Source organism: Pectinophora gossypiella, chromosome 20, assembly GCF_024362695.1.
Source record: "Pectinophora gossypiella chromosome 20, ilPecGoss1.1, whole genome shotgun sequence".
NCBI lineage: Eukaryota > Metazoa > Arthropoda > Insecta > Lepidoptera > Gelechiidae > Pectinophora > Pectinophora gossypiella.
In genome coordinates this window covers 3,219,287-3,229,374 of record NC_065423.1, presented here as the reverse complement: position 1 = coordinate 3,229,374, position 10,088 = coordinate 3,219,287, and positions in this window count along the sequence as shown.

Sequence of the window (10,088 nt, the reverse complement as noted above, 5' to 3'; positions counted from 1 at the left end):
GCAGTTTTCACTAAATTCAGTAAAATTTTCACCAAATATCCGTTTTGGCAGTCTCAGGTACACAAGTTTGGTTCCGTGCCAATTCCTAGCCACTGGTGGTTGGCAGTATCCAAGAAAACCGAATGTAAACTGAGCTAATGCGAAGATATCTACGAATATTAAAATTGATATACCTTCGTAAGTCTCTTCTTCTCATCGTGGTTATGAGGTGGATTAACAACCTCATCAACCCTGGTGTCAGGGTTATTAAGCCCCATTACGGCCCTTGACATGGCTCATGTAACGACTACATACTTACATCAGTAAGTAGTAAACGGGACCGACAGTTTAACGTGCATTCCGAAGCACGGATCATGTTACTACCTTCCGGCCTTCGTACTTACGTATGTTACGTATGTTGTTAAGATGAAGGTAGTTACCCTCATCTTCGAAGTACTTACAGCGTGGGCGAACCCACAAATAATCAGAAAATAAATAAACAGGGTGTTAGTGATACCGAAAGAAAAACTTTGAGACATGATTCAGATCTTGATTCTGATTTGATATCAAGTGGAATTTTCCGTCAAAACAAGTATTTTGCGACGGAAAAACCCACTTAATGTCGATATTGTCGAACGTCTTATCCGCCTAAAACTATTGCAGCTTCTTAACGTGCATAATTGAGGAAAAGTAGCTGCAAGAAAAACATCAGCACAGGGCTCGCGTTATTAAAAACGTGGTAATACAATTTCAGGAATTTGTCTGACCTGGGAAAATCTGTCGCTTTACGCGCTCTGTTTTGCTGTGCCTTCATTCCAGCACCAGCTAGAAACACTGTTTCATAATGTTACTATACCTATGTACAGTCATGAGCAATATAATGTACCCATTTTAAGACTCCGTCGCACTAACATATTTGACATTTAGTGATACTTACAGTTACCACCTCCGGTTGATTGAGGGGAGGCCTGTGCCCAGCAGTGGGACGTATATAGGCAGTTTATGATACTTACAGTACAATTTGTCAGAAAAGTTAATGTGACATGGTACCAAAGTGTATACATATTAATGCTCGTGACCGTACCTACTTTTTAGGACCCTTTCTAACTATGACATAGGTTGCGCCGCCAACGGGAAAAACTTTAGGATTCGGTTGCCGGCAACAAAGTTGCGTAACCAGGGGCATACAATAAGGAATAATACTACGTACAGAACTGCAACTTTCCGCTCCACCAGCGTCTAAGCTAGGTTTCTCCCCCCCCCCCCCCCCTGTTGCCCGCTGCCTCTGTTGCCCGCTGATTGCCCAACCTGCAACCTGCGCAAACTGCGGGGGAACACACCCGGCGAACAGCCTTTCCTGCCCGGTCAAACTGCGCGAGCTGCGCAACACGAGGGCGGGTACTGGGCCCTTGACCAGGACAAGAAGAGCCGCACCAGCAGCCCCCACTGCGGTGGATTATTCCAGCGACCCGACCGCGCGGAACTCGTTCATGACCGCGGCGAACGGCCCAGACCACAAACCAAACTTTGCAGGCGCCACCTGGGTGTCCTAGTGAGATATAGCCCTTACGAAAAACTAATTTACAACGAAAAAATCTTCGCACAACTAACTTAATAAAGTGAGCAGATAAATTCAGGGCGTATTATGTTACTTTCTAGGTTTCTGCCTTTTCAGAAATAACCAGGAATGTACTTAATTCTCCGGGAAGACTAATTTATAACCGGTGAAATCTTCTGGCGACGAACTTAATAAAGTAAGTTGATATATTCAGGGGGTTGATATACTAAAGTCACCGACATAGCTCGAAGAATTGCAAAGCTGAAGTGGCAGTGGGCAGGACACATAGCGAGGAGAACCGATGGCCGATGGGGCGGAAAGGTTCTGGAGTGGCGACCACGTGTCGGACGACGCTCAGTGGGTAGGCCCGCTACAAGGTGGACCGACGATCTGGTGAAGGTCGCGGGAAGCCGCTGGATGCGGGCAGCGCAGGACCGATCGTCGTGGAGATCCTTGGGGGAGGCCTATGCCCAGCAGTGGGCGTCATACGGCTGATGATGATGATGATATTCAGGGCAACCTAGTACTTGCTAAGAACTCATTCTCGGAAATATATTATTCTTGTTCCCTTTTGCGTGCAATCTATCACCCTTGGATAATAAGCACTTCTTGTTGTGTATCGGTATCCTTTTAGGTAAGCGACCAGTGTTTCTATTTTGGGCCCTAGTTGGCTAGATCCTGCGGCAGCCTTAATACAATACAATACAAATCCACTTCATTGCACCAAAATAAAAAGAAATAATTACAAAAATACTCTTAACTAAGTACATGGCAAATGGCGGCCTCATCGCTGAATCCGATTTCTTCCAGACAACCATATGTGGAGGAAAAATTAAAAAAATTGAAACATTGCGGGTACAAACTATAAGTACGACTTACCAATAAATATATGCAAATAAATTAAAACACATAATAACGGGTTCTTACCGCGTTTAAATGGGGATATGAGACTCCCGATATTTCGACACTGTTGCAAGTGCCATGATCACGGGATGACTGATGAGATTGGAGTGGAGTAGGTAGATCCATAATTTTCTACGGGCAGACATATCTGTCTGTTTTAATTATGATAATAACCGCGTAAACTTAAAACAATGTATATGCAAATAAATATATAACATACATACAAATATGTATACCTAACCTATATATCTATATATAAGTATACCTACTTACATAAATAGAACACACAAAATACCTAATAATAAACAACTCAAGAGCCACAGAATACAGCTTCCTTCTTAGTGTTAGTTGTGTGTGGAAATAAATAAACCTAAATTTATATAGAGGTGATACAAGCAGTGTTACGGCACACACTGGACACTCCATAAAAAAATCTCATTCTAAACGCGTGCCTTAGCGCATACGCGTGCGTGAGCGAGATAGTCCGCGCGCTCCCACTTACTTCTTAGCGACTTACGACCACTTAAAGTGAGACGCAGAGGGGGTGAGGTAAATCTAACTTGAGGCGCGAAATGATTTGGTGCGGAGCGGAGAGTGTCCGTTCTATACGTGGTATTATTCTATGGTCCTGAGTCGGGAAGCGAGTGTTTGTGTAAAACCCCGATTGAGGCGCGCTAAGATGTAGGTTGTATATATCCTTGCCTTATAGTGAAAAACACAACGGCCTCTGTGGTCCAGTGGTTGAGCGTCGGTCTCACAATCCGGAGGCCCCGGGTTCGAATCCCGGTGGGGACATATCACAAAAATCACTTTATGATCCCTAGTTTGGTTAGGACATTACATGCTGATCACCTGATTGTCCGACAGTAAGATGATCCGTGCTTCGGAAGGCACGTTAAGCTGTCGGTCCCGGTTACTACTTACTGATGTAAGTATGTAGTCGTTACATGAGCCATGTCAAGGGCCTTTGGCGGGTCAATAAACCCTGACAACAGGGTTGATGAGGTTGTAATTCACCTCATAACCAACACGATAAGAATAAGAAGAGTGAAAAAAACTACTTAACGCCTTTTTGAAAACGTAAAACACGTTTTGTTGTTACATATTATATTTAGTGTAGGAAAGAAAGCTAATAGACCCCAACAACAATTCCTCAGTCGACGAGACTTAATTAGCACATTACAATTATTATACTCATTAATAATTAATTGGCATAAAACAAGTATAATTGCTATACGAATTCAACAGACAATTATTATTTTATTAAATATCAAAAGAAAAGAACTGTAACATTAGACAAACATTATAAAAAAAAAATATTACACATAAAATCTTAGAGAATGTATATCTTATACTTCCTTCAAGCGAAAATAGAAATAAACATACTTTATAAATATCCAAAAAAAAATGATACCGGAAGTTAAGTATTTTTACCTTAATTCATAAATCCTTCATATCTTTCTTCATAAAAATGCTTAATCTAATTTTCTTCGCCAGGAATATCCATGTTAAGTATGAAAATAATTTGTGAAATATACAAAAAATAACGGGCCTTCCCTATGGATGGATAGGGAGATCCTACCTTCTTTCTCCCTATCCATCCATAGGGAAGGCCCGTACGCCAGCAGTGGGGACGTTAATGGGCTGATGATGATGATGACAAAAAATAATAATTATGTTATTTTAATGTAACTTACCTCGGAAAATTGCTCAGTCAAATATTTTCACTGGATATGCGTTTTATTGCTATTTTATACTTTCAATATAAAAATAAAAACAATATACTTCTATTTATTTCTACATTTTTCAAAAAATTATGTACTGAGAAATTCAACGCAATATATTGAGGTATTTTTACTTTCAGGTAACTTCCTACTAATAAACATTTATTTCCACTTGTGTTTTTTAGGATTTTTCTATACAAGTTTCACATAATCCTAAACTACAACCTACATATTATGCTTCTGCCATTACATTGTATTTTGGAATAATTAATTATGTACCCGAGTAATGAGAAAATAGGTAATTATCACGTTAAAACAACGCCATCTCTATTGTTTTTGGAGAAAGTAGCCTGGAAAATCCTTAAACGAGGTTTTAATGTAGAAAATCGCATCAGAATGTGATTTTTCAAAAAGGCTGTCACACACACACACACACACAAGGCGACGATATGTGAAAGTGTATTTACTTACAAACGCGAACATTAGAAAAATTATAGGTTTAAAAGTAACATCGTTTATTTGGAAAGTACTAGGTACTTTATACACAGAGGACTACTTTAGAAACAGGTTACCAGCCCGATAGGTATAATAAATCCATCTCGTTAGACAAGCATATTTATTACATATTATTTATATTATTCGAGAATATAAACCACCAAAAAAAGCTCAATTACATCCCAAATCGTCAATTTGAAAGCTTTAGCGCGAGAAATTATATTCCACGGTAGACAGAGACGAAGAATGACGCTTTTCTGAAGTTGGAAAAGGATAGAGCACACTGAAAAGTGGCGGGCCGTCAAATTGTGGGGCTCAATTCAATTCCACAAGCAATTTATTTAAAAGACAGGTATAATTTGTAATACACAATTATTTATTACGTGGTTTGATGGAAGTTAATAAAATTTTGTCGTTTGAGTGCGCGGCCCTTGTTGAGAAGGAAATTAAGGCCTAGTTCAGGGAGATGCGAGTCGAGCGGCAAGAGGGGTAACGGCGGCGCAAACAAACATATGGCGATGTATATGAGCTTTCCCGCCACCGACACTGACTCGCTGGCGGCGTGGTGGACAAATTCCCTTATTTATCTCTTATCGCTATCCTCCCACTAAGGTCGATTGATTCTTTCAAATATTATTACGCTCTCAGACGGCGTCCTGTGCCGACGTTCACGCCGTACTGGGCACTCTCAAACCTATTGTCTTTATTTATTTTATTTATTTAAGATACACCATCGGTATATACATAAAAAATACATGTTTAATTCAACAGACAATGACCGTATGTTATATATACCATCATCTTTGCGAGTCGATGTCAATCGATATTAAATCTTTGCTGACCAGTAATTGGCCACGCTGGCATTGTCAGTGGCTTCGTGAAGTTCTTTAACACTGCAGGTGTTAGGGCATTTAGGACAGCATAAAAGGTGAGCCATAGTTTGTGGCGATACTCCACACTCACACTCATCGCAACCATCAGCCAGGTATCCCACCTGCAGAGATACCATTACAGGCGTATACAACATTCAAGTTAAAGTTTTAAACAAATAATAAAACAACACGTACACGTCTTAAATTTCTGTACCGGTTGAGAGTCATCAGTGCTTCTCATTTGTCCGGCCAAGTAGTTAAGGCCATCTGAGGCAAACCTTCAATAAGTCACGTCAAAAATAATAAGAATCAAAAGTAGATTTTTATGTTGCTTATGGTTCTATCTACCCTAGTAGCGATCAGGGGGTTGACTTTATAAAAACATTTAAATATCTATTCGAACCAAGGGGTGACTTTATGTAAAACTACATAATATTTATACGTACCAATTATGAAATGACTTATGTTGTTTGTGTAATAAGTAGGTAATTTATGTTTTAATTAAAGCACATAACAACGGGTTCTTACCGCGTTTAAATGGGGATATGAGACTCCCGATATTTCGACACTGTTGCAAGTGCCATGATCACGGATTATGATAATAACCGCGTAAACTTAAAACAATGTATAATTTATGTTTTTATTAAAAATACATAGTAATAAAATCATACTAAATTGTCACGTGTTTTCTGATTGTGAGATTGTTTGTTTAACAGTTTACTCATTTTAGCCGTATCACATTAGATTTTCTTGGAATTATCCCCTTACAAGATCTTCATATTTATTATCTCTCGTAAACAGGGCGCATGTAATCATGGCATATTTATTATACGCACTCCTGCTGGGAACGAATACACGATCTCCATGGATTTATATGGATAATGAATGACATCCTATCAAAGCATATTGCGGCAAACTTCATATATTATATTATTGAAGATAATAGCCGCGAGCGTTAGGCTCACGATCTGGAGGTCCGGGTTCGATTCCCGACGGGGACATTGTCGAAATCACTTTGTGAGACTGTCCTTTGTTTGGTAAGGACTTTCAGGCTTGAATCACCTGATTGTCCGTAAAAGTAAGATGATTCCGTGCTTCGGAGGGCATGTAAAGCCGTTGGTCTCGGCTATTGGCCGTAAAAACACCTCCACCAAGCATTGGAGCAGCGTTGTGGAGTATGCTCCATACCCCCTCCGGTTGATTGAGGGGAGGCCTGTGCCCAGCAGTGGGACGTATGTAGGCTGTTTATGTTATGTATATGTATATATATATATATATGTATGTATATGTATAACCCACACGATAGAAGAAGAAGACTTACTTATTATGCACAAAAGTATATATCAGGTGTGATCTTATGTGTTGAACAACTGCAGATTGTATTTGTATTTGCTATATCCTTTCCTGAAAACCTTACCTGAAACAAATATAAACGCAGTATTAGTAAAAGTCAATAAAAAAATAAAGACTCCGGAACACCAAACCTACAGGGTGTTAGTGACATCGTAACGAAAACTTTGAGGGATGATTCAGACTATGATTCTGAGCTGATATCAAGTGGAATTTTCCGTCGCAAAAGTATGGAACTGAAAATAATTAAAAAGACACAAAAATTTTAATGAATTTTCCGTCAGGAAATTCCACTTGATATCAACTCAGAATCATAGTCTGAACCATTCCCCTCAGTATTCGTTACGGTGTCACTAATACCCATACCTACTTGTATGGCTACCTGTATGAACTTGTATGGGGTGTAAGTGACATCGTAACGAATACTGAGAGGAATGATTCAGCTCATTATTCTGAGTTAATATCAAGTAGAATTTTCCATCGCAAGAGTATAGAATTTAATTAATTTAGGCCTAGCACCGTAAGCACGCGACTCTTTCTCGCCACAACAGAGATCGTCTGTCTCTTTCTGTGCAGTTCTGTGTGAGATTGACGGGTGACGTATGTCGAGGCGAGAAAGAGTCGCGCGCTTACGGTGCTAAGCCCTTTGGCGTCGTATGCGCCACATCAATAGCGATATAGAATCAGAATATACAACAAAAAATCTAAAGGGTGTACATCACCCTTTCTACGACATAGTAGGTAAGTAAGTACAGAAGAATTTGGTGCGGTTTTGAATATTGTACTAGCGCTCCGCTCCGGCTTTACGCGGTTAATTACCGAATTATACAGGGTATTAGTGACATCGTAACGAATACTGAAATGGATGGTTCAGACCATGACTCTGAGTTGATATTAAGTTGAAATTCCTGTCGGAAAATTCATGACTTTAGTGTTTTATTTAATTATTTTAAGTTTCGTACTTTTGCGACGGAAAATCCCACTTGCTATCAACTCAGAATCATGGTCTGAATTATCTCCTTCAGTATTCGTTAAGATATCACTAACACCTGTATACTAAAACCTTCCTCTTGATTTACTTAATCTATTGGTGAAAACCGTATGAAAATCCGTTTAGTAGTTGTTGAGTTTATCGCGTTCAGACAGACAAACGCGGCGACTTTGTTTTATAATATTTATTAGTAAGTAATATTACAAAAACGTTTTATTTAAATATAAGAACTCTCCAAAAGTAAACACGACCGGAGATAAGTATTTAATAGGATCCAATATAAATATTATAAAATATCACAACGAGATGAAATATTGAGTGCCTGCAAACAAGATAAACCGACCAAGTTAGATAATTTCCGAGATTGGAAAAGTTTAATGCTCTGCCGAAATATACGGCGAAAAATATACAGGCAGGTAACTCTTGGTATCTTCACCATAAGTCTGAATTTACAATGTCTAATCAAATCATTGTGTGTGTATGAGTACATATTTGTGTATAATGTAATCCTGTTTACGTTTTAGTTGCAAAACACAAGTATTACATAACATACTATAACATTATCTCACGCCTTTATTCTCATTATTGTAGTGAGAAGTATATCTATCGCAAGATGAACTAAGTACCCACGCCTCACCGAGCTTTCTGTTAGACCAACGTGATAGGTGGTGAGCCGTATCGCCATCTATAATGATCGAGCCAACTGTTAAAAGATAAAAAAAAAATATTGTGTATTTTAGGAACAGTTATAAATAAATGTTGCAATTATAGTTACGAATTACGTCTCACAAAATGTTTGCTTTGCAGGCATATATACATTTTACACATGCAATGGAATAACATACCTCATTGGTAACTAATAATAACAAATCAATATAATATACCTAATAACTCGGTGGATAAATTAATATCTCACTGGTGCAAGTCCGGTACCGGCGCTCCCCGTTTGAGAAGCAAGCCTGTGTACAGGACCATCATCATCAGCCCATTAACGCCCCCACTGCTGGGGCACGGGCCTTCCCTATGGATGGATTGATAGATCGGGCCTTAAACCATCACGCAGGCCCAGTGCGGATTGATGGTTATTAACGACTGCTAATGCAGCCGGGCCCAACGGCTTAACGTGCCTTCCGAACCACGGAGGAGCTCGAGATGAAAACTTTTTTTTGTAGTCACCCCTTCTATGACCGGCCTTTGCGAAAGTTGCAACTTCAACAATCGCAGACCAAGCGCGTTTACCGCTGCGCCACCGAGTTCCTCACAGGACCATAATGACTAGTTTTAAACATATCAGCTGAAACAGGAGCTAAAAAATGTAAGCGGCAGCACTCTTGAATGTTCCTAAATATTGACAGCTATCATGTGGAGCAACGTGAAGAGTATCCCGTCTGAAGCATGAGTTACGAAAAAGAAAAGCAGTCACTAGGAAAATAGCAGATTTGATTGAATATTTAGTTTTTCTAGTTCTTTTTCGATCTTTAGGGAATAAATATAACACTACAATTTTGCATTTAAACGCTGCGCAAAGAGTTATAGTGTAAAAATATAACGCAACAATATGTTTGTTTACTCAGCAAAAAGTGGCAAAAGGACGTATGTCAAACCTTAATTCCAAAAATGATTAAGATGACCAAAGACTAGGCTGTATGGGCTAAGTTCCCTTTGCCTGCTCGAATGGGCATAAAAAATAACATTCAACAGTAGCGACACATGGGAGAAATATGCAGTTTTCAGTGATAGAGATTTTAATCATCATTTTATTCTAAGTTCGAAGAAGCATCTATTTGTCTACTAATGTCATGCCATCAAAACATAGAGCAACACGGACCTTCGCGGACCGGCACTAAAGTCACTATTAATCAATGTCGTTTTATAATATTTTTCGAATATCGTGATTACATATACAAAAAAAAATACTTTAATAGATAGGAACAATGCTGCCCTTCCATTGAAGCTTATCCGCTTATACGAAAAACAGAGTGCGTTCACTGAAGGATATTAAAGTAGACGTACCTACTCCAAGATTTTGAAGAGGATGCTTTGGATTCAACACGATAGTCCAGAACCAAAGAAGATCGACCGAGCTTTCATACAAGTGATCCAAAAAGTCAGCAGGTACATCATAGCCTTCGGTGTTTTCTTGTTAGTTACGATTTCGCTTCTCAAATCTAGTTACCATGTGGACTTGAACCATTCAAAAAAATATACCAGGAATT